The 19,827-nt window shown below is 45.1% G+C and overlaps 1 pseudogene; it reads left to right on the top strand.

Annotated features, from left to right (window-relative positions):
- The window catches only part of LOC138444961 (low-density lipoprotein receptor-related protein 11-like), a 53,703-nt pseudogene that overhangs the window by 10,218 nt on the left and 23,658 nt on the right, over positions 1 to 19,827 (top strand).

Below are 19,827 nucleotides of genomic sequence, written 5' to 3'. Positions count from 1 at the left end.
GTCTCCTCCTTCCTTCATCTCCACAGGCTCTTCCCACTGTGAGGAAATACTGATTTCTCTGCTCTTGGGATGAAAACAAGAACAGTAATCAGCTAGTCCCTCAAGACTGATTTAAGCACGTTGATTTAGCCAAAGACTATACAGTCTTAGAACTGGATCAGACCTTCGACCAGCATCTTACCCAGTCCCCTATCCATACAAGAGCCTCTGCTTTCACCTCCCTTCTAGTGGTCGTGCAACCTGCCTGGTATTTCCAGAGATGAAAGCTCACTAGTTCGCATCATGTCCTGTGACATCTTGAATCAGCTCTCATTACTGGGCCAATAGGATGTGCCTCCCTGTTACTTCTGTGCATCTATGTTGGGTCTTCCTTTTGGAAAAGCACTGAACACATCTTTTTATTCTATGCAGCAGCAATTAAAGTTCGTTTTGTTTTTTTTTAATGAATGTCACCACTGAAAATGGTCTTCTCAGAACTCAACGCTCCCAGTTCTTACGATGTTCCTCATTTGAATTGGCTCTTAGACTGTCCACCATCCAGCCTTTTTTAGATTTTCTCAGGTTCATCCTCGCCCTTCTTAAGATCTGAACCCCCTAGTTGAAACCCATACTTAAACTGTGGTTCTTCCTGACAGACTATTACCTCCTGTGATCCAGACATTGTCTCACTTCTATTAATGAAGATTCATTTACATAAACCATTTTAGTATCTGCTTCTCACTATAGGTTCGTGTTGAGCTTTCCATCAAAAACTATAAATATGCATGCTGAGTCATGTCCAACTCTTTGTGACACCACAGACTGTTACCCGCCAGGCTCCTCTGTCCATGGGGTTTTCCAAGCAAATGCTGGAGTGGGTTGCCGTTTCCTTCTCCAGGGTAGGTTCATATTGAGCTTTCCATTAGAAGGAACACCCAAAGCCTGCTTCATCTTTCCACACAAATTTCCATCTTGAGGTCTCCCCCATTCTGTGTTTGTGTAATTGATTTATTTGAACCTGACTGCAAGGCCATATGTTTACCTTTTTATACTTAAGTGTAGTTTTCAGCTACAACAGAAATAATTTTTGAACTTTGAGTATCATCCATTATATTGGGCTTGGCAAAAAAGTTTGTTCATGTATGGCTGAGTCCCTTCACTGTTCACCTGAAACCAGCACATTGTTAACTGGCTATATATCCAAATACAAAACTTAAAGTTTAAAAAAAATTTTTTTGTTTGGGTTTTTCTATAAGATGTTAAACCTGATGAAAAACTCAAATGAACATTTTGCCAACCCAATGTTTATTATTCCTCTGTGCATTGTGTCAGCTGCAAAATTAATACATTTTTACTGAAATTTCTGAGAATTAAGATTGATCAATCTTAATTTATTTAAGATTGATAAATCTTAAGCCTTAAAGAGGGCTTCCCTGGTAGCTCAGACAATAAAGAATCTGCCTGCAGTGCAGGAGACCCCCGTTCAATCCCTGGGTCAGGAAGATCCCCTGGAGAAGGGAAGAACAACCCACTCCCACATTCTTGCCTGGAGAATTCCATGGACAGACCATGGGGTCGCAGAATTGTACACAGCTGAGCGACTAACACTTTCACTTTTACTTCCAAGATTGATCAGAAAAGGATCATGAACAAGCCACTGATCAGACCTCTATGAGAGTTCCCTTGAGGTGGATGCTGACTATTAACTGGCACTCATGGATATATTTGTTCAAGCAATTGCAAATCTGTCTCTATGATCACCTAGATTTTCATAGTTGATATGAAAAGCTTTATTCTGTAGATTATGAATTGTGTGTATGAATGCCAAGTAAAAATAATGCTTATGATTCAGTATTAAATTTACTGAAGGTGTTTATAAAGAAGTAACAAAATTAGGCATTTAAGGCTGACTAAAGAGGAAAACGTGTGGGGCTTCCCTGGCAGTCCAGTGGTTAAGACTCTGCACTTCCACTGCAGGGGGTGGGGATTCCATCTCTGGTCAGAAGAACTAAGGAAAGAAAAAAGAGGAAATTGTGGACAATTCCCCAGCCAAATTATAACAGTGATAGCACACAGACCTAAAACTCTAAAGCCACCATCTAATAACAAAGCCTGCAAAAGAGGAGCTATTTGCTCTCAAACTGCAACTGTCTTATAGTGGTTATTTATAATTATTTATAAATAATTATATATATTATATATACAAACATATATTGTATATATTATATAATTATATAATATATTTTATACATTATATTAATATATAAGTATATTTATAATTGTATATTTATATAAATATATTATATAATTATATACACTATATTATATATAATCACCATATATATAATTATATAATATATATAATAGTATATATTTATATATACTACAATATATATAAATATATATTCGTGAGACATTCACGAATGCCCTCAAAGTTAACTCAACTCTCATTGGTCAGGCTTTCCACTGAGTGCCTATCCCAACCCCTTCTCGTGCCCTCCCCTCCCCTCTCTTCACCATCTGCAGAATTCTCACCCCTTTTCTCATCTTCCATGTACGATAGTCAATCCTCGCTTTGTTTTGCAATACTTTAAGACTAGTTTCTAGGACCTGTCCTTTCACATCCAAATCACCCATTCAGGTCTCAAAAAAACAAAAATAAATGAGGTTCTCCATCTTAAGAAGAATTATGCTGCCACCTTAATTATGATCAAATTAATAGCTAACCTTCTCAGCTATTCTCAGCACTTTAAATTGACTAAGCATAAGGAAAACTCGTGTTCTTATGGAAAAGCTCACATGGTTTCCTCATTTATGAAGGAAATGAGTAAGAGAGATGACTGGCCATGACCAAGAGGATCTGTTTGTTTTGCTTTGTGCTTTGACTGACCCTGCGGCTTTCAGGATCTTAGCTGCCTGACCAGGGATTAGACCCAGGCCACAGCAGTGAATGTGCCAAGCCCTAACCACCAGACCACTAGGGAATTCCCAAGAGGTTTCTGAATTTAAAGTTACATATTTTCTGCTTTCTAACAGGATATTCTACATCCATTTAACTGAATATTATTCTACAACACATTCTTAAATGTAAGAAGACACTTTTTTTAGATAGTCCATTATATGTTGCTGAGTTTCATGATTATTTAATGTAATACATTAAATCTGAAGTCACAATGTAAAATATGATACAGAGTATGACAGTGTTCAAGGAGATTTGAAATTCATAAATCTGTAGATTGATTTCCATTCATCAGATGTGGAAAATTGAGCTAAGCTGTCTTAAAATACCATGTGTGAAAGTGTTAGTCGCTCAGTCATGTCTGACTCTTTGTGACTCCATGGACTGTAGTCCGCCAGGCTCCTCTGTCCATGGGGATTCTTCAGGAAGAATACTGGAGTGGGTTGCCTTTCTCTTCTCCAGGGAATCTTCCCCACCCGCGTCTCCTGCATTGGAGGTGGAGCCACATGTAACGGAAGCCTACTAAAGGATGGATGTTATTTACACTGATAACGTCATTATTAACTTAAAACCAATTGCACACTGGTGTGTCTGCTATAAATAATTAACTTTTACAAACAGATAGGTGTATTATCTACACTGAAACATGTTTGTGAAGTGGAATAATAATTACACCAGGACCACAGAGATAAACTGAGACTGTCTTGAGCAAACAGATACATGGGTCCCTCCTGATAAAACTCAAGTTTCATGAGACCGAATGATTAGTCTCCTAATTAATCTCATTTTTAGATCCCCTTAAATGGATTTAAATAGGGTTTTAAAACTGAGGCTTAGAGAAAAGGTTTTCTGGGAAAGGAACATAAATAGAAAAATATTGACTTTTTGTCCTAGGGGAAAGAGAATGCCAAATAAATGTCGAATTTCAAATTGTCTTCTGTCTTACGTAGGAGATGTTTTGTGGTTTACCCCTCCTCAGTCAGATTCCCTGGGATATAATCTGGGTCAATACTGAAAATGACTACAAAAGGAAAGAATCATATATGTTAAGGACAACATTAAAAAACATATTGAAAGACTTTCTAAACATTTAGTTAGCAGGGTTTTCAAGGCAGCCTGGGTTGTTTAACTAATACACAAAGTTCCAGAGAACCCATGTGATCTTTGAAGAGTAAAGGCTATTAATAACTATATCTGTCTTCTGTTTTTCATTTATGTTTGTTGATAACAGGTCAAGAAAATATATAAAATCTATACTATCACAACAGAATTTATAAGGATTATGAAGGATTTCTTTAGAATTATTTTCAATGAGGGACAGAGTGATGAGTGGATAGGGATTTCAGTCATTTGTATGCTACCAGGATTTCTCCCCCTTCCTCTTTCCCCCCCTTCCCTCCTCTCTTCCTTCTTCCATTTCTTCTTCCTTCTGTCCTTCCTCTTCCTTCTCATCTTTATTTCTTCCTTTCTTAATATTCTTTCCCTTTACCTCCTGAAGCCTAGAACTATACTTTGTACTCACTAGGATGCTGTTGCTGCTGCTGCTGCTAAGTCACTTCAGTCGTATCCAACTCTGTGTGACTCCATCAGGCTCCCCCGTCCCTGGGATTCTCCAGCCAAGAACACTGGAGTGGGCTGCCATTTCCTTCTCCAATCACTAGGATGCTAACACTCGCTAATTGATTGGCTCTTTTAAAAAAAAGAAAAAAACGATTGACTATTTTGCTAACCTTTTAACCCTCAAATTTTTATCATCCTTCCTAGCAAGATCAGCATTGTTCCACACTCTGGCCTCACACGGATGTTAGGAAGGGCCACTAAGAGCTATCGAACAATTACTTTGCATCTCATCAAAGGAGATCCTAGACACATATCACCTATTGTTTTTTCTTGGCTACTGGACAATATCTAGTCTTCATGAAATAAACTGTAAATCCCTTTAATAAAAGTTATCCTAGATATTCTAGGCCATGGGGTAGGGGTAGAGGAGCGAGGGGGAGTAGACTCTTTCTAAATTTTAAAAAGAGAAATGATATTAATAAATAACTGAGAAAGCTTCCTATCACATTTCAACTATTTCTTTCCTCCCTCAGTGAGTCAGTTTAACAGTGAATGAAAGAAAAAGTCTAACGCAGCCTCTGCTTGGCTTTGGTTTTTGAATCCTTGATTCACCACTTCCCTGTGCCAGATGGGATAACAAAAGGCCTCTTTCAAGGTATTATCATGGCATGAACAGGGACACCCTTCCATGGCCCAAGACTGGGCTCTTGTCTAACACTCGGGCACAAATGTTCCAAGGAGACACAGGTGCTGACAAAGTAAAAGAACTCACTGGGAAGAGGTGCCCGGGTGGAGAACAGCAGGATAAGGGGACCCAGGAGAACTGCTCTGCCACTTGGCTCACAGTCTTGGCCTTTACGGTGATGGGATTAGTTTCCAGGTTGTCTCTGACCAATCATTCTGACTCAGCGTCCTTCCTGGTAGCGCACACATTGCTCAGCCAAGATGGATTCTAGCGAGAAGGATTCTGGGAGGTTGGTAGGACATAGTGGTAAAGAACCTGCCTGCCAATGCAGGAGACAGAAAGAGACACTGCAACCCCCTCTAGTATTGTTGCCTGGAGAATCCCATGGACAGAGGAGTATGTCAGGCTGCCGTCCATGGGGTCACGCAGAGTTGGAGACAACTGAAGCTACAGTGCACACACACACATGCACACACGCACATGCATACACACACGTGCGCACACACGCACACACACGGTAGGACATACAGACTGGCATCTGCTCCCTTCTTCTGACCTTTGCTGAAGTCTTTCAGTTGGAGGTAGTTCAATAGGTTCCATGCTCCTTACTACTGTAGGGTAACTCATGCAAGTGGTTCCTGTCGAACGTGGCCAGAGTGAGTGGGCGGTTTCAGTCAGTGGTTCTCCTAACATTATTACTGTGATGAAAGGATGAAATGCAAATAAGACCCCTGGAACAGTGAGCAGCACAGAGTAAACAGTCAAAAAGCATATTATTCTATTTATTCTGAGATCATCTTTCCTTCGATGGTATCCACGTGGTCTCTGGTAGTCCTGTCTTGCACCCAGACAGACTATGTTGGTGCCTGGGTAATGTTCTCTTAGAGATTCTCCCAAGGAACCCCAAATACTTACTCCCTGTGTTCAACAGTGCCCAGAAGGCCTTTAACAGGGAACAAAACCTCATACCTCCAGTGCCTGTGGAGGAAATCCTCCAAACTCTGGTCTTGAGGTAGGAGATAGATGGACCCTCCACCTCATGTCCCCCATACCCACCCCTCTACACACACACCCAGGGTGAGCATTGGAGTTTGTTCCCTGTGGACAGAAACTCCAAAATATCATAGAGGGACCATCAAGAGAGGAGGCTGGGCCCCTGCCCAGATAAAAGATTAGAGACCACATATTACATATTTCTCATTCTTGAAATCAAGGAGACCCTCCCAACTAGAAAGCTCCTTGGAGGTCAAAACGGGAGTGATGTCAAATCTACCCATAGACCTCTTCGGTGGAGTCCATCTTGCCTGAGAGATGTGCGTGCACATGTGGGAGAATCCTGAAATATTCCTAATACGGATTCTCAACCAGGCAAATCAAAATGATCGGCCAAAGGACACCCAAATGAAAAAATGTCCCATAAAAGTGATTCAGACTGCCACTAGGGCATGACTCTCTCTCTGAATCCGCCTGTGTGTCCGTCCACAGGTACTGCATTCTTTTTCCTCCTAAGAAACACTTGTTTCACTGCTTCCCGTCTTTGTGGGGATTCTTTTCTGCCAAGCCGAAGGGGCAGGGCCTTGTCCCTGACCTCTGGTCTAGTGTCTAGGATTCAGCTCTCAAGGCCGTACCCCGACCTCAGTCTACAGAACCAAAGCCCTGAATTGCAGGTGGAGGCCACCGCAGATCAGTCTGGGTCAAAACAGTATGTGGGTTTTTTTTTTCCCCCTCCTTTTGGAGATACAGGATAATGTGTTTATTTCAGAATTACTTAAATTTAGTAACCTTAACAAACAGTGAGTTTGAAAGTAACAGTGACACTTTTGTAATTAAGTCCTATTCAGGCCCCTTTTGTATTGACTCAGGGAAACAGTTATAGTTCCACTGATTCATTTCCTGGGGACCACCAGTTTTCCACTGGTTTCCAGACACTCTCCCCCTCCCACACATACACACCCCTCTGGAGATCCAAGTATAATATGTTTCTTTTGGAATTACTTAACAGATTTAGAAGCAACAATGACACTTTTATAAGTCCCACACAGTCCCCTTTTGTAATCACCCAAGGAAGCAGAGTTCCACTGATTCATTTCTTGAGGACCATGATTTTCCCACTGGTTTCTGGACAGTGGGTTTTTTTTTTTTCCTCTCTCTCTTTTTTTTTTTTTCCTAAACAGGACTTTTTTGAAAAGTGCAGTTTCTGTTTTTTTTTTTTTTTTTTTAAGACATTTATTTTATTTATGGGCTACTCTTCCTTGTGGTGCTTGGGGTTCTCACTGTGGTGGCTTCTCTTTTTGCTGAGCATGGGCTCTAGGGTGTGCAGGCTTCAGTCGTTGATGTGTGTTCTCAGGAGCTGCAGCCTGAAGGCTCTAGACATGGGCTTAGTAGTTGTGGCACATGGGCCAAGTTGCTCTGAGACACACAGGATCTTCCTAGACCAGGAATTGAACTCATGTCCCTTGTTTTGGCCCTGAAGAAGGGAATGGCAATCCACTCCAGTATTCTTGCTTGGAGAATCCCATGTACTGAGGAGCCTGGCAGTCTACAGTCTATGGGGTTGCGAAGAGTTGGAATTGACTGAGTGACTAAGCACCCTTGCACTGGTAGGCAGATTCTTAACCACTGGATCATCAAGGAAGCACCCCCAAAGTGCGGGTTTTGACACTGAAAAGCCAGAGAATAGTGGTTTCCCGGGGGTGAGAGCAAAGACAGAAGGGGAGACAGAGAAGCAAAGAAAAACCACCATATGTCAGGGCACCAAAACAGATATGGACCTTGGCAAAATTTCACCTACATTACTGCCTGTCAGTGATTTTATTCACCTGAAAATTGAACTTGTGGGGGAGAAAGTGGTCTCCCCGTCCTATTCCTCTGCCATCTTAGAGAGTATCTCCGTTTAGGATTTTAAATTGCTCAGCTGGAATTCCATCACCTCCACTAGCTATGTTCTTAGTAATTCTTCCTAAGGCCCACTTGACTTCACACCCCGAGATACCTGGCTCTAAATGAGTGACCACACCATCGTGGTTATCCAGGTCATTAAGACCCTTTTTGTACACTTCTTCTGTCTGTTTTTGTCACCTCTTTTTCATCTCATCTGCTTCTGTTAGGTCCTTTTGATTTGTCCTTTATTGTGCCCATCTTGGCATGAAATGTTCCCTTGGTATCTCAAATTTTCTTGAACAGATCTCTAGGCTTTCCCTTTCTGTTTTTTTTTTTTTTTTCTCCTCTATTTGCACTGATCATCTAGGAAGCCTTTCTTACCTCTCCTTGCTACTCTTGGGAATTCTGCATTCAGATGGAGAGATCTTTCCTTCTCTCCTTTGCCTTTCACGTCTCTTCTTTTCTCAGCTATTTGTAAGGCCTCCTCAGAAATCATTTTGTCTTCTTACATTTCTTTTTCTTGGGGATGGTTTTGGTCAGCACCTGCTATAAAATGTCATGAACTTCCATCCATAGTTCTTCAGGAACTCTGTGTACCACATATAATCCCTTAAATCTATTTGTCACTTCCACTGTATAATATAAGGGAGTTGATTTAGGTCATAGCTGAATGGCCTAGTGGTTTTTCCTACTTTCTTCAATTTAAGTCTGAATTTTGCAATAAGGAACTCATGATCTAAGCCACAGTCAGCTCCCGGTCTTGCCTTTGCTGACTGTGTAGAGGTTCTCCACCTTTGGCTACAAGGAATATAATCTGTCTGATTTCAGTATTGACTATCTGGTAATGTCCATGTGTAGAGTCTCCTCTTGTTTTGTTGGAAGAGTGTTTTGCTATGACTAGTGTGTACTCTAGACAAAACTCAAAATAGCCTTCTCCTGCCTTCATTTTGTACTCCAAGGCCAAACTTGCCTGTTACTCCAGGAATCTCTTGACTTCCTACTTTTTCATTCCAATCCCCTATGATGAAAAGGACATCTCTTTTGGTGTTAGTTCTAGAAGGTCGTGTATGTCTTCACAGAACCATAAACCTATGAAACAATTGAACATATCTTGAATAATCAACCTGACAAAAAAATTGCTGGGATCCTCATATATTCATATAACTGACAGCCTTTAAAATAAATCTGGATCAGATGGTACAAAAAATGCAATCATAGGAGTTCTCGTACATTGTTTGTAGGAGTAAAACTGAATCCTGTCTTGAGATGTATATTTCACTGTATCTCAACAGTAGATCGTTTGTCCATCTTACTACACAAACAACCCAATGTTAGTTCCAGATGGAAAATGTAGACCAAAGGACATGTAGATACAGCAAAACCTTAGAGATAGTCCAGGCTGTGTTCCAGACCAGGGCAGTAAGTTGAATATCATAATTAAGTGAATCACACAAATTTTTCATTTTCCACTTTGTATGTAGTTTAATTGACACTGTCCAACATCTGTTAAGTGTGCAATAGCTTTACAACTAAATAAACAATATACAGAATTTCACTAACAGCACTTTGTTTCTAAAATAAAGTAGTTTGAGCATCATCTCTGTCTTCACAAGTCAAAATCTTTTTGCTGGTGGAGGGTCTTGTCTCCGTGTCTATGTCTGCTGACTGATCAGGATGGTGCCTGCTGAGGTTGGGGTGGGTAGGGCAATTTCTGAAAAGAAGACGACAATGAAGTTTGCCACATCCTTTGACTCTTCCTTTCACAGATTTCTCTGGAGCATGCAGTGCCCTTTAACAGTGTTTTTACCCACAGTAGAAGTTCTTTGAAAACTGGAGTTAATCCTCTGCAGTCTGCTGCTGCTTTTTTCAACTAAGTTTAGGTTATATTCTAAATCCTTTGTTGTCATCTCCATAAACTTCATAGCTTCTTCACCAAGAACAGTTTCTGTCTCAAGAAACCACTTCCTTTCTCATGCATAAGAATGAACCCTCATTCATTTCAGCTTTATGACTCAGTTGCAGCAATTCAGCCACATCTTCAGGCTCCACCTCTAACTCTAGCTTCCTTGTTATTTGCACTACATCTGCACTTACTTTCTCCAGTGAATTCCTGAACCCCTCAAAGTCATCTGTGAAGGGAGAAATTGACTTCTCCCATACTCACATTAATGTTGACATTTCAACCTATTCCTATGATTCACTGTTTTCAGCAGAATCTATAATCATGAATCCACTGTAAACGGACTTCCCTGGTGGCCCAGTGGTGAAGAATCTACCTTCCAATGCAAGGAATAATAGCTTGACACCTGTTCAGAGACCTAAGATCCCACATGTCGCCGAACAACTAAGCCCACATGTCGCAACTCCTGAGCCCAGGCAGCACCACTAGAGAATCTGTGTGCTGCGGTGAAGGATCCTGCATGACCCAACAAAGACCCCGCATGCCTCAATTGAGACCAATGCAACCAAAAAAATAAATTAGCAAATGTTTTTTTGAAAGACTATATCGTTGTTGTTGTTGTTTTAATGAATTCAGTGCAGAAATTTTTCAGTTGACTTTGCCCAGATCCAAGAGAGGAATAACTATCTATACAGCTATAGCCTATAATGTACTTCCTAAGTACTATGAGTTGAACATCATAATTACTCCACGATCCATGTGCTTCAGAATGGATGTTGTGTTGGCAGCCATGAAAATAACATGAATCTCATTGTACTTCTCCATCCATTCTTGGATGCTTTGTCAATCAGCAGTAATACTTAGAAAGGAATCTTTCTTTCTGAGCAGTTGTTCTCAACACTGGACTTAAAACACTTGGCGCCAATGTTGTAAACAGGTATGCTGTCATCCAGGCTTCATTGTTTCACTTACAGAGCTCAGGCAGAACAGATTCAGCCTAATTCTAAAGGGCTTTAGAATTTTCCAAGTGGTAAGGGACCATTGACTTCCAGTAATCTGCTGCATTAGTCCTTATCAAGAGAATCAGCCTGTTTTTGGAATCTTTGAAGGCAGGCATTGACTCCTCCTCTCCAGGTATCAAAGTCCTGGTGGGCATCTTCTTCCAATAGATGGATATTTTGTCTACACTGGAAATCTCTGATTCAGTGGAGCCACCTTCATAGATAGTCTTAGCTAAATCTTTTGGAAAACTTGCAGCAGCTTCTACATCAGGTCTAGTTACTACACTCTGCACTTTATGTTATGGAGATGGCTTCTCTCCTTAAACTCCATAATCCACCCCCTGCTATCTTCAGATTTTTCCTCTGAAGCTTTTTCACCTCTCTCAGCCTTCATAGAAATGAAGAGAGTTAGGGCTTTGATCTCAATTAGGCTATGGCTTAAGAGAATATTGTGGCTGGTTGGATCTTCAAGCCAAACCCATAAAACTTTCTTCTTATCAGCAGTAAGGATGTTTTGCATTCTCAGAAAGAGACTCACAGACTTAGAGAACATACTTCTAGTTGCTGGAGGAGGGATGATGGAAAGAGATCGTTAGTGAGTGTGGAAAGGTCATATACACCCTGCTCTATTTAAAATGGATAGCCGTCAAGGGCCTAAGTATGGCACATGGTGTGTCTGTGTGTGTGTGTGTGCTCTTTTTCTGTGTGTGTCCAACTCTTTCTGTCCTCATGGACTGTAGCCTGCCAGCTCCTCTGTCCATGGAATTTTCCAACCAAGAATACTGGAGTGGGTTGCTCTTTCCTTCTCCAGGGAATCTTCCCAGCCCAAAGAACGAACTCACAACTCTGCTCAATGTTATGTGACTGCCCTGTCAGGATGGGAATGTAGGGAAAATGGATATATATGTATGTGTGTGTGTGTGTGTGTGTGTGTGTGTGTGTGTGTGTGTGTGTGCGGGTGAGTCCCTAACCTGTTCACCTGAAACTATCCCAACACTGTTTGTAGATCAGCTATACCCAACATAAAATAAAAAGGTTTTAAAAAATAGAGTGTTTTTTAGGTGGAGTAGCTGAAGCTATTCTGGGAAAAAGACACAAAGAGATGAAAAACCCAACTGCCACTTTTGAAGAGCCCAGAGCAAAAGCAGGATGGCTCACGTGCCCCCAGCACACAACAACACTTGAGGGTTCAGCCAGTCACCTAGCCACCCCTCTGACTGACCCCTGGGAGCACCCCTCCCCTCACCCCATAGAAGGAACAAGCTTGCCCCACCACCTCGGGGAGTGAGCAAGCAACGAAACTGTCATTTGTCCTCTCTCCCCTCAGCTGCAGCAGGAGCCCCAATAAAACCTAGCCTCAATTTCTTTTGATTAAGAAACCTGATTTATTTCTATTGCCTGGCCTCTGGTTGATTTCTATTGATGAAGGAGGCCAAGAGCCTGGTGTGTAACAATTTGGGAACAAGAGACACATGGGGGCTGGGAGGAGGACAGGACTCAGGCTTGGGTGAGGCAGCAACTTGGTGGGTTCAGGTGACTGATGTGTCAGGGGAAGATTCCCGTGCATAGGCCTGGGGACAGGGGCCTGGGTTTAATCTCTGGCAAGAGGCAACACGGGGACCACGTAGCCCCAGTGGAGGAGGCTGGCGAAGAGCCAAGTGAGTGGGAGAGCAGGAGAAAGGCAGAAAGACAGCATTAGAGTCCTGGTCAGGACAGCCAGGTGGGGGAAGACGGGGCTCTCTGGACAGGCCTGGCCACCCCCACCCGTGCATGCTCCTGGCACCTGGGCACAGTCTAGACCCCAGATGGGAGTGGAATCAACTGCGAGGTGATTTTAATGAGTGTTGACCACTAGCATACTTCCAACAACATGAAATTCCACCTGATTGCTCTTGCTGCTTCGGTAAAACTCTGCTCCCATCTATTTCCACATCTATAAATAGGGAAGCCAGCCTCACTCAGTGACAAGACATGAAATGGAGCACTGCCCGTGCTGAGTCAGCGCGACCTTCCGAGCTCAGGGCTCAGTCACCCCTGAAGCAGAGGCCAAGAGCCCCATGATAACAGAGAGGTGGATCCCTTTGTCACAGACGTTGACCTCTCAATGTCATTGGTAGACCCCCTTCCCAAGAATCAGGAGGTCTTGCCAGCCCCAATGAGTGATGGATGATCTCACTCTTCATCAGTGGATAGCCCTGAGACGTAAACCTGAGATGCTCAATGCTGCTTGGATACTGCATAGAAGTAAATTATGAGGGGGAAGAAAATGGATCACACAGACTACAGTGTAGATCCCCTGGAGGAGAGCATTGCAGTCCGCTCCTGTATTCTTGCCTAGAGAATCCCCATGGACAGAGGAGCCTGGCGGGCTAAAGTCCATGAGGCACTGGGAGTCAGACATGGCTGACGCAACTTAGCATGCACAAAGGCACCAGAGTAGAACAAGCAGCCAGAGTGACCGCCAGGGGGCGCCCGGGGGGCACAGGCTCCCCGTCTCCACGCGGATCCTGTAAATCGGTTCCGGCCTCAGTCCTCAAACCCTTTCTAATGAGCAGTTACTTTGGCCCACAAAATGTCTAGGACTACCCTGGGACAGAAACTACTAGAAAATATATTGCAGATGGCACTGCAGTTAAGGGCTCTCTCCAGGCCCTTCCTCAGATCCGCAGAGTTTTCCGATGGGGGTGGTGTTTTGGGGGGTTGCAGGGGGCAATCTTGAGTCTTTTAAGAAAAGCAGGGCTTCCATCGAAGCTCAGTCAGTAAAGACTCATCCTGCAACGTAGGAGATCCTGCTTCGATCCCTGGGTCAGGAAACTCCCAAGGAGGAGGGCATGGCGACCCACTGAAGTCCTCTCGCCTGGAGAATCCCCATGGTCAGAGGAGCCCGGCGGGCTACAGCCCTCGGGGTCGCAAGAGTCGGACACGACTGAGCGAGTAAACCACCACCGCAGGAAGACTGCAGGCGGGAATGGGGAGGAAGGTTCAGGGGCGAGAAGGACTCGGAGGAGAAAAGAAACGCTGAGGGACCGGAGGAGAAAGGAGTGAGTCACAAGGGGGCGGCTACGGCCCGGCGTCAGTGACGAGGGGAGGAGGCCGGGGCGGAGAACTGACTGAAATGCGGGGCGGGCTATAAATAGCTCCCGCAAAGTCGGATCCAGCCAGTCTCCAGCTGGTGATGGGCTGGAAGGCTGGCCCCGGAGCGCGTCTTGGTTTCGCGGCTCTGGTGCTCCTCGTGGCTCCCCGGTTCTGCACGGCGCGAGGCGGTGAGTTCGGGGATTAACCTGCGAGGAGAGGACATGGGGCCATAAGACCCCAGAGGGACGGGGTGTCCGAGGCGGTTCGGGGAACTCCGCGGCTGGGCCGCCTCGCTGCTTTTAAAGGTCCCTGCGCTCCTTTCCCGCTGGGCTTCTGCTCCCCGCCTCCTCTCGCGGCTGGATGCCATCCTGCTGCATCCCCGCAGGAGGGAGGGAAGGCAGGGAGACCTGAGAGGCAGGTCGGCGTCACGAAATGCTGCTGCAGCTGCCCGGACTCCCCCGTCAGGATTCGGAGTCACTGAAGCGGGTGCAGGAAAGGTGGCGGCCGCTTCCGAGGGACCGAACCCACCGGGGTTCAGGGGAAGGCTGGGTGGAGTCTGACCAGTTGCGTTGGCCACAGGAGAGGCGGCGGGAGATGGACAAGGGTCGAGGCGGAGTCCGCCACTTGGGCGGGGAGTAGGGAGTCAGTGTAGGAGGGAGTAGCGGTGAGATGGGTGTAGTCTGTCCTAGGAAGCCTCCTTAGAGTCCTGCTTGGTTACAACACTATTTTTTCCGAATTCCTCCCCATCCCAAGAACCTCAGGGCCTCCAACCACTTCCCATCTGTGAAGGGATCCTAAACCTGCCCTCTGTCAACTGGCACCCTATCCTCTTGCCTGAGAATTCACCCCAGCAGAAGCCTCCCAGCCTAGCCCCCAGGACATAAAGCAGGAGAGATGGGAGAAGAGCTTCCCAAAGTGTGTGACACAGGGCATGAGGGTGAGGACGGGCACCCCCACTTCTACCCTTCAGTCCCACATTCATATTCCCTGAGACTACGGAGACAGTGGCCTAGAATAGCTATTATTTAAGACAGGAGTTGGAGAACTTTTCTTCAAAAGACAGAGAGTAAATCTGTTTGTCTCCACAGGCCATTTGGTGTCTGTGTGCATTCTACATCTCCACATTTGTGCTACAAGAGCAGGCAAAGACGACCTGAAAAAAATACAAAAGAACCATGTGACTTCCCTGGGTCACAAAACAGTAACAGCTGACTCGTCCCCTAGGGACTAGTGCAAGGGATTCCTTAGCTGCCTGTTGGTGAACCAAAAACTTGCTCTGTCTTACCTTGTAAGTTCTGGGTGGTGTGAATGTGAAAGGAGTGTGGGTCCAGCAGATATGGGCTGATGTCCCCTGACCCCCTCTGCTCTAGAGTGGCTTCCATGGTCCATGGAGATATAGGGGACACTGCATGAAGCCTCAGGCATGAGCAGAGAATAGTGTGTGCATGCTAAGTCGCTTCAGTCATGTCCAACTCTTTATGATCCTATGGACTATAGCCCACGAGGGTCCTTTGTGCAAGAGATTCTCCAGGCAAGAACACTGGAGTGGGTTGCCATGCTCTCCTCCATAGGATCTTCTCTCATTCAGGGATAGATCCCACATCTCCTCCAACTCCGACATTGCAAGTAGATTCCTTACTGCTGAGCCACGGGGGCAGACCGTGGGGAACAGTGGTCCTACAACAATTCTGATGTCAGGCCTAGGCCACCTGCTGCTCTCTCTTATTTGTTGCCTCTGGCCCTTCTTATGCCAAACCACAATATCACTTTAATCCTCTGATGGTTGGTCTATCTGAACTAATGATTAGGGTTTGATGAGCCCAAATCATGATAGACAATGCTGACATTTCATAACCAGAGGCCTCACCTCCACCAGCCCCCAGGTAAATACCAGGAGCCACATTTAAATGGTGTCGTATTCCCCATTGCAATCTCATGGCCTTGCTTCAGGACATAAAGGGTCTGTGTTGTGAACCTCCAAGTAAAATGCCATATTCGGCACTAGCACCTTTCTGACCACAGATACCTCTGATGTCACAGGTTCTGCTGGGTCATCTGCCCAAGAAGCAGGTCATCATTCACCACTCATCTGTGACTGCTTTTGTGCTAGGACAGCAGTTGTAACAGAAAGCCATGATCTGCAGAGCCTGAATATGTCATATGTACAATTATAGAAATTTATGGACACACTGGGAATTAAATGGAGATCGGATAGGGTCGACACTCCTGCAGCCCTGGAGGGTTGTAGGTTGGTACTCCTCTCTGTCATTTTCCCCAGAATATGATATTGCTTACATGTACTATTGGGGGATGAAGGTCAGTGTCAGAAGTGTGAACTTGGAAATCGCTTCTATGGTGGCCCTCACCGGCTGGTAATTTACTAACTGTGAAGATTTTCCATTCATATGCAAATGCAGTGGATGTGAAATGAGCACTATGAGGACCAGTGAATGGGTGACACTCCTGTGGGCAGGACGTGGGACAGATGTGTATTTCTTACACAGATCTCAGGCACCACAGTAATAACAGGCGGGCCATGACGATGTTTCAGACTCTGGACATGATGACAGTCCCACTCTAGGTCCTTATGGATGTGGGGGTGGCTTCTCTGCCAAGTGTACACTTACCCCAGTCAATGACCGTGTGGCTTCCAAGGCCAGAAGGACTTTTGCACTTGCTGTGGTGATAAGAGGGCCCTCCTTGCTGATGCCTGGCATCTCTGTCTCTAGGAATGGATTCTGAATATAAGACCTGACTCAGTGCTGGATACTGCACAAAGGACCTGGACACTTTGTTGGGATGTCTGCATTCAGGTTCCTGAACACCCAGCCTTGTGTTTGTCTGTTTTTTATATAATTTTTCCTTTCAATTGTAGTTTTTAGCAGGGCTCACTGCTCATCTGTCTGCCTCTAGGATCGCCCTGTGCTAGGAGCCAGCATGGTACTCTCTGCAGTGAGGCCTGGCTACTTGGGGCTCTCTGGTCCCCTTGGCCGCTGCATCTGCTTTGTTTCTGACATAGGGCACTGCCCCTGGCATCAGCTCTTTCCCCTTCTCCATCCTCACTCCTGCTGCAAACACACAGGAACACCAGTCCCACCACCGTCCCTGACCCTCAGCAAAAGTCACCCTGGAGCTGTTGGAGATGCTTCTCATCCGTTCTTTCCTCTTGGGCTCCATAGAACTTGGGGGACTGCACACTTTCCTGCCCTTTCATACCGTGCCCACCCTGGCACATTCATTTCTTGAGCCTTTGATCCCCTCCTCTACCACCTGCCTCGGAAGTTCTGGATTTTCTCTTTCATGCCATGTGGGCCAGGCCTTCTCCAGGATCCCAAGACCCATCAAAGTGGTAGATCAGCAGCATCTCCCTGGCCTTGCTAAACCCTGTGACCCCAATTGTGAATTCTCCTTTCTGTAGCTTTCGGTTCTGTGTTGGCCTTATCAGCACAGTAGAGATAATGTTGTGTGGTTTCTCCACTTGTTCAGCCTGTAGGTGGTGTTGGGAGCAGAGGGGCCTTCCTGCTCTACCAACCCAGCCCTGCAGCTTTCCTCTGCTCTCACATAAGTTGGGGGAGGAGGTAACGGGTCTTCTCCAAAACCTGTCCTCACCTGCGTTTTCCTTCACAGGAGCTCACTCTCTTTGCTACAACTTCGCTGTTGATCCTCAGCCCAGAAATGGAGAGCCGTGGTGTGTGATTAACGGCCAGGTAGATGATTCATCCTTGAATGTGCCATGAGTAGTTGCTCACTGCTGTCTGACTCTTTGCAACCCCATGGACTTATACTGTCCGTGGAATTCTCCAGGGTTGAATACTGGAGTGGATAGCCTTTCCCGTCTCTAGGGGATCTTCCCAACCCAGGGATTGAACCCACATCTCCCACATTGCAGGTGGATTCTTTACCGTCTAGGAAAGATGCTAGATGGCACCAGGGAAGCTCAAGAATACTGGAGTGTGTGGCCTCTCCCTTTTCCAGGGGATCTTTCTGACCCAGGAATTGAGCCGGCGTCTCCTGCATTGCAGGTGGATTCATTACCTGCTGAGCCACCAGGGAAACCGCTAAGTTTCTTTCTTTTTTTTTTTTTAATATTTATCACTAGTCTTGGGAATTATTTGTCTATAAGATGAAATACTTTGTCTTAGGAAAAGAAAAATGAAAAAATGCTCTCTCCTTGTACAAGAAAAAGCAGTGTTGGCGGAAGAAAACTTAAAAGCTAGAAGGAAAAAAAGAGAAAAATACAATAGAAACAGAAACTACTCTTTCATGGGAAGTTGCCTTTAAATTTTTTTTTTAATACATAAGAGTTCTGCCTTCTTACTTTGGGGAAAGTAGGAGAGGAATTTACTGAAACATCTGAAATTTGCCAGATCCTAGTATTTTTCAGTGCCAGAAGTGGGTTTGGTCAGGTCAATAGTAAATAAGAGCTTTTACTATGCACAGAATTCATGCCTGAGTTGTGTTGCATAAAAAAAAAAAAAAAGTAAATAGATTTTGTGCTTGTCTTCAAGACTGGCTTAAGTAGAAAATGGATTTTTTTAAACACTTGAAAAAATTAAAGAATTCAATTTATTTATTTATTTTTAATTACATATATATCGTGAGGAAGGCACTCAATGCCTAGCCACTGATCAGCGCCTCCCTGGAGTCAAAGCTCCTCCCAGACAGCTCAGGCTGTTACTAGTTGAAGCTGGTTATGACCCAGATCCTACCACCTATGAAGGTAACAAGTGGTTGAAAAGGACAAGTTGGTTTGCTCAGGAGCCCCGGGAAAATAGTGGCCTAATGTCCTCAGACCGCCTCCAAGTTTCCAGGCTAGAAAGGGGGCAGAGGTGGCTGCTGCAGGGCGCATCAGCGTCTTGAGCACGGTCAGGGTGGTTGGCACAAGGCGAACGTTTCAGCACCACCAAGCTTATGCTTTCAACCAGTCTGGGGGTCTGCGTGCTTGCAGCCAGCAGTTGTATGTGCTGGGGGTCTGCTTCCTGTAGAAGCAACTTGAGGCTTGTGTCAGCTCTTTGTTGTCTTTCAGGGAACTGGGAATTTCATGACACTGCTCTGTGGCTGCTCACAGTCTAAATTGTTACCAGTTTCCCAGCCTAAGGTGTATTCCTTTCTCCATCTTCACATGTTCTAATCCTTAACTCTTAAACCACCATTTTGAGACTCACAGGAGGCCTGGCTGACTAAAACTTTTCTACAAACGAGAGGCAGACAGAGACCATGGGGGCGGGTCTTTCCCACTTAGGCGCCCTAGAGCCCTTTTGGTTACAAGACCATTTATTACCCATTTTTCCACGGTCCCAAGAAGCTCAGGGCCTCCAACAGCTTCCTGTCTCTTGAAGAGAGTCTAAACATGCCCTCTGTCAACTGGCATCTTATCCCTTTGTCTGATAACTCACCCAGCAAACCCCCCCGACCTGGCCCCCAGGACCTAACTTAGGAGGGACGGACACAGAGTTTCGCAGAGTGCGACACAGGGCTCAAGGGTGAGGCTGGGCATCCCCACTTCTACCCTTTGCTCCCACATTCATAGTGTCTAGGAATTGGGACACCGTCAGCAGTGGCACCCCACTCCAGTACTCTTGCCTGGAAAATCCCATGGCTGGAGGAGCCTGGTAGGCTGCAGTCCATGGGGTCGCTAACGACTGAGCGACTTCACTTTCACTTTTCACTTGCATGCATTGGAGAAGGAAATGGCAACCCACTCCAGTGTTCTTGCCTGGAGAATCCCAGGGATGGGGGAGCCTGGTGGGCTGCCATCTATGGGGTCGCACAGAGTCGGACACGACTG

This window comes from Ovis canadensis, chromosome 8 (assembly GCF_042477335.2).
Source record: "Ovis canadensis isolate MfBH-ARS-UI-01 breed Bighorn chromosome 8, ARS-UI_OviCan_v2, whole genome shotgun sequence".
NCBI classification, from domain to species: Eukaryota; Metazoa; Chordata; class Mammalia; order Artiodactyla; family Bovidae; genus Ovis; species Ovis canadensis.
The sequence above is the reverse complement of the archived record's forward strand: the minus strand, read 5'-3'. Positions and strand labels throughout refer to the sequence as shown.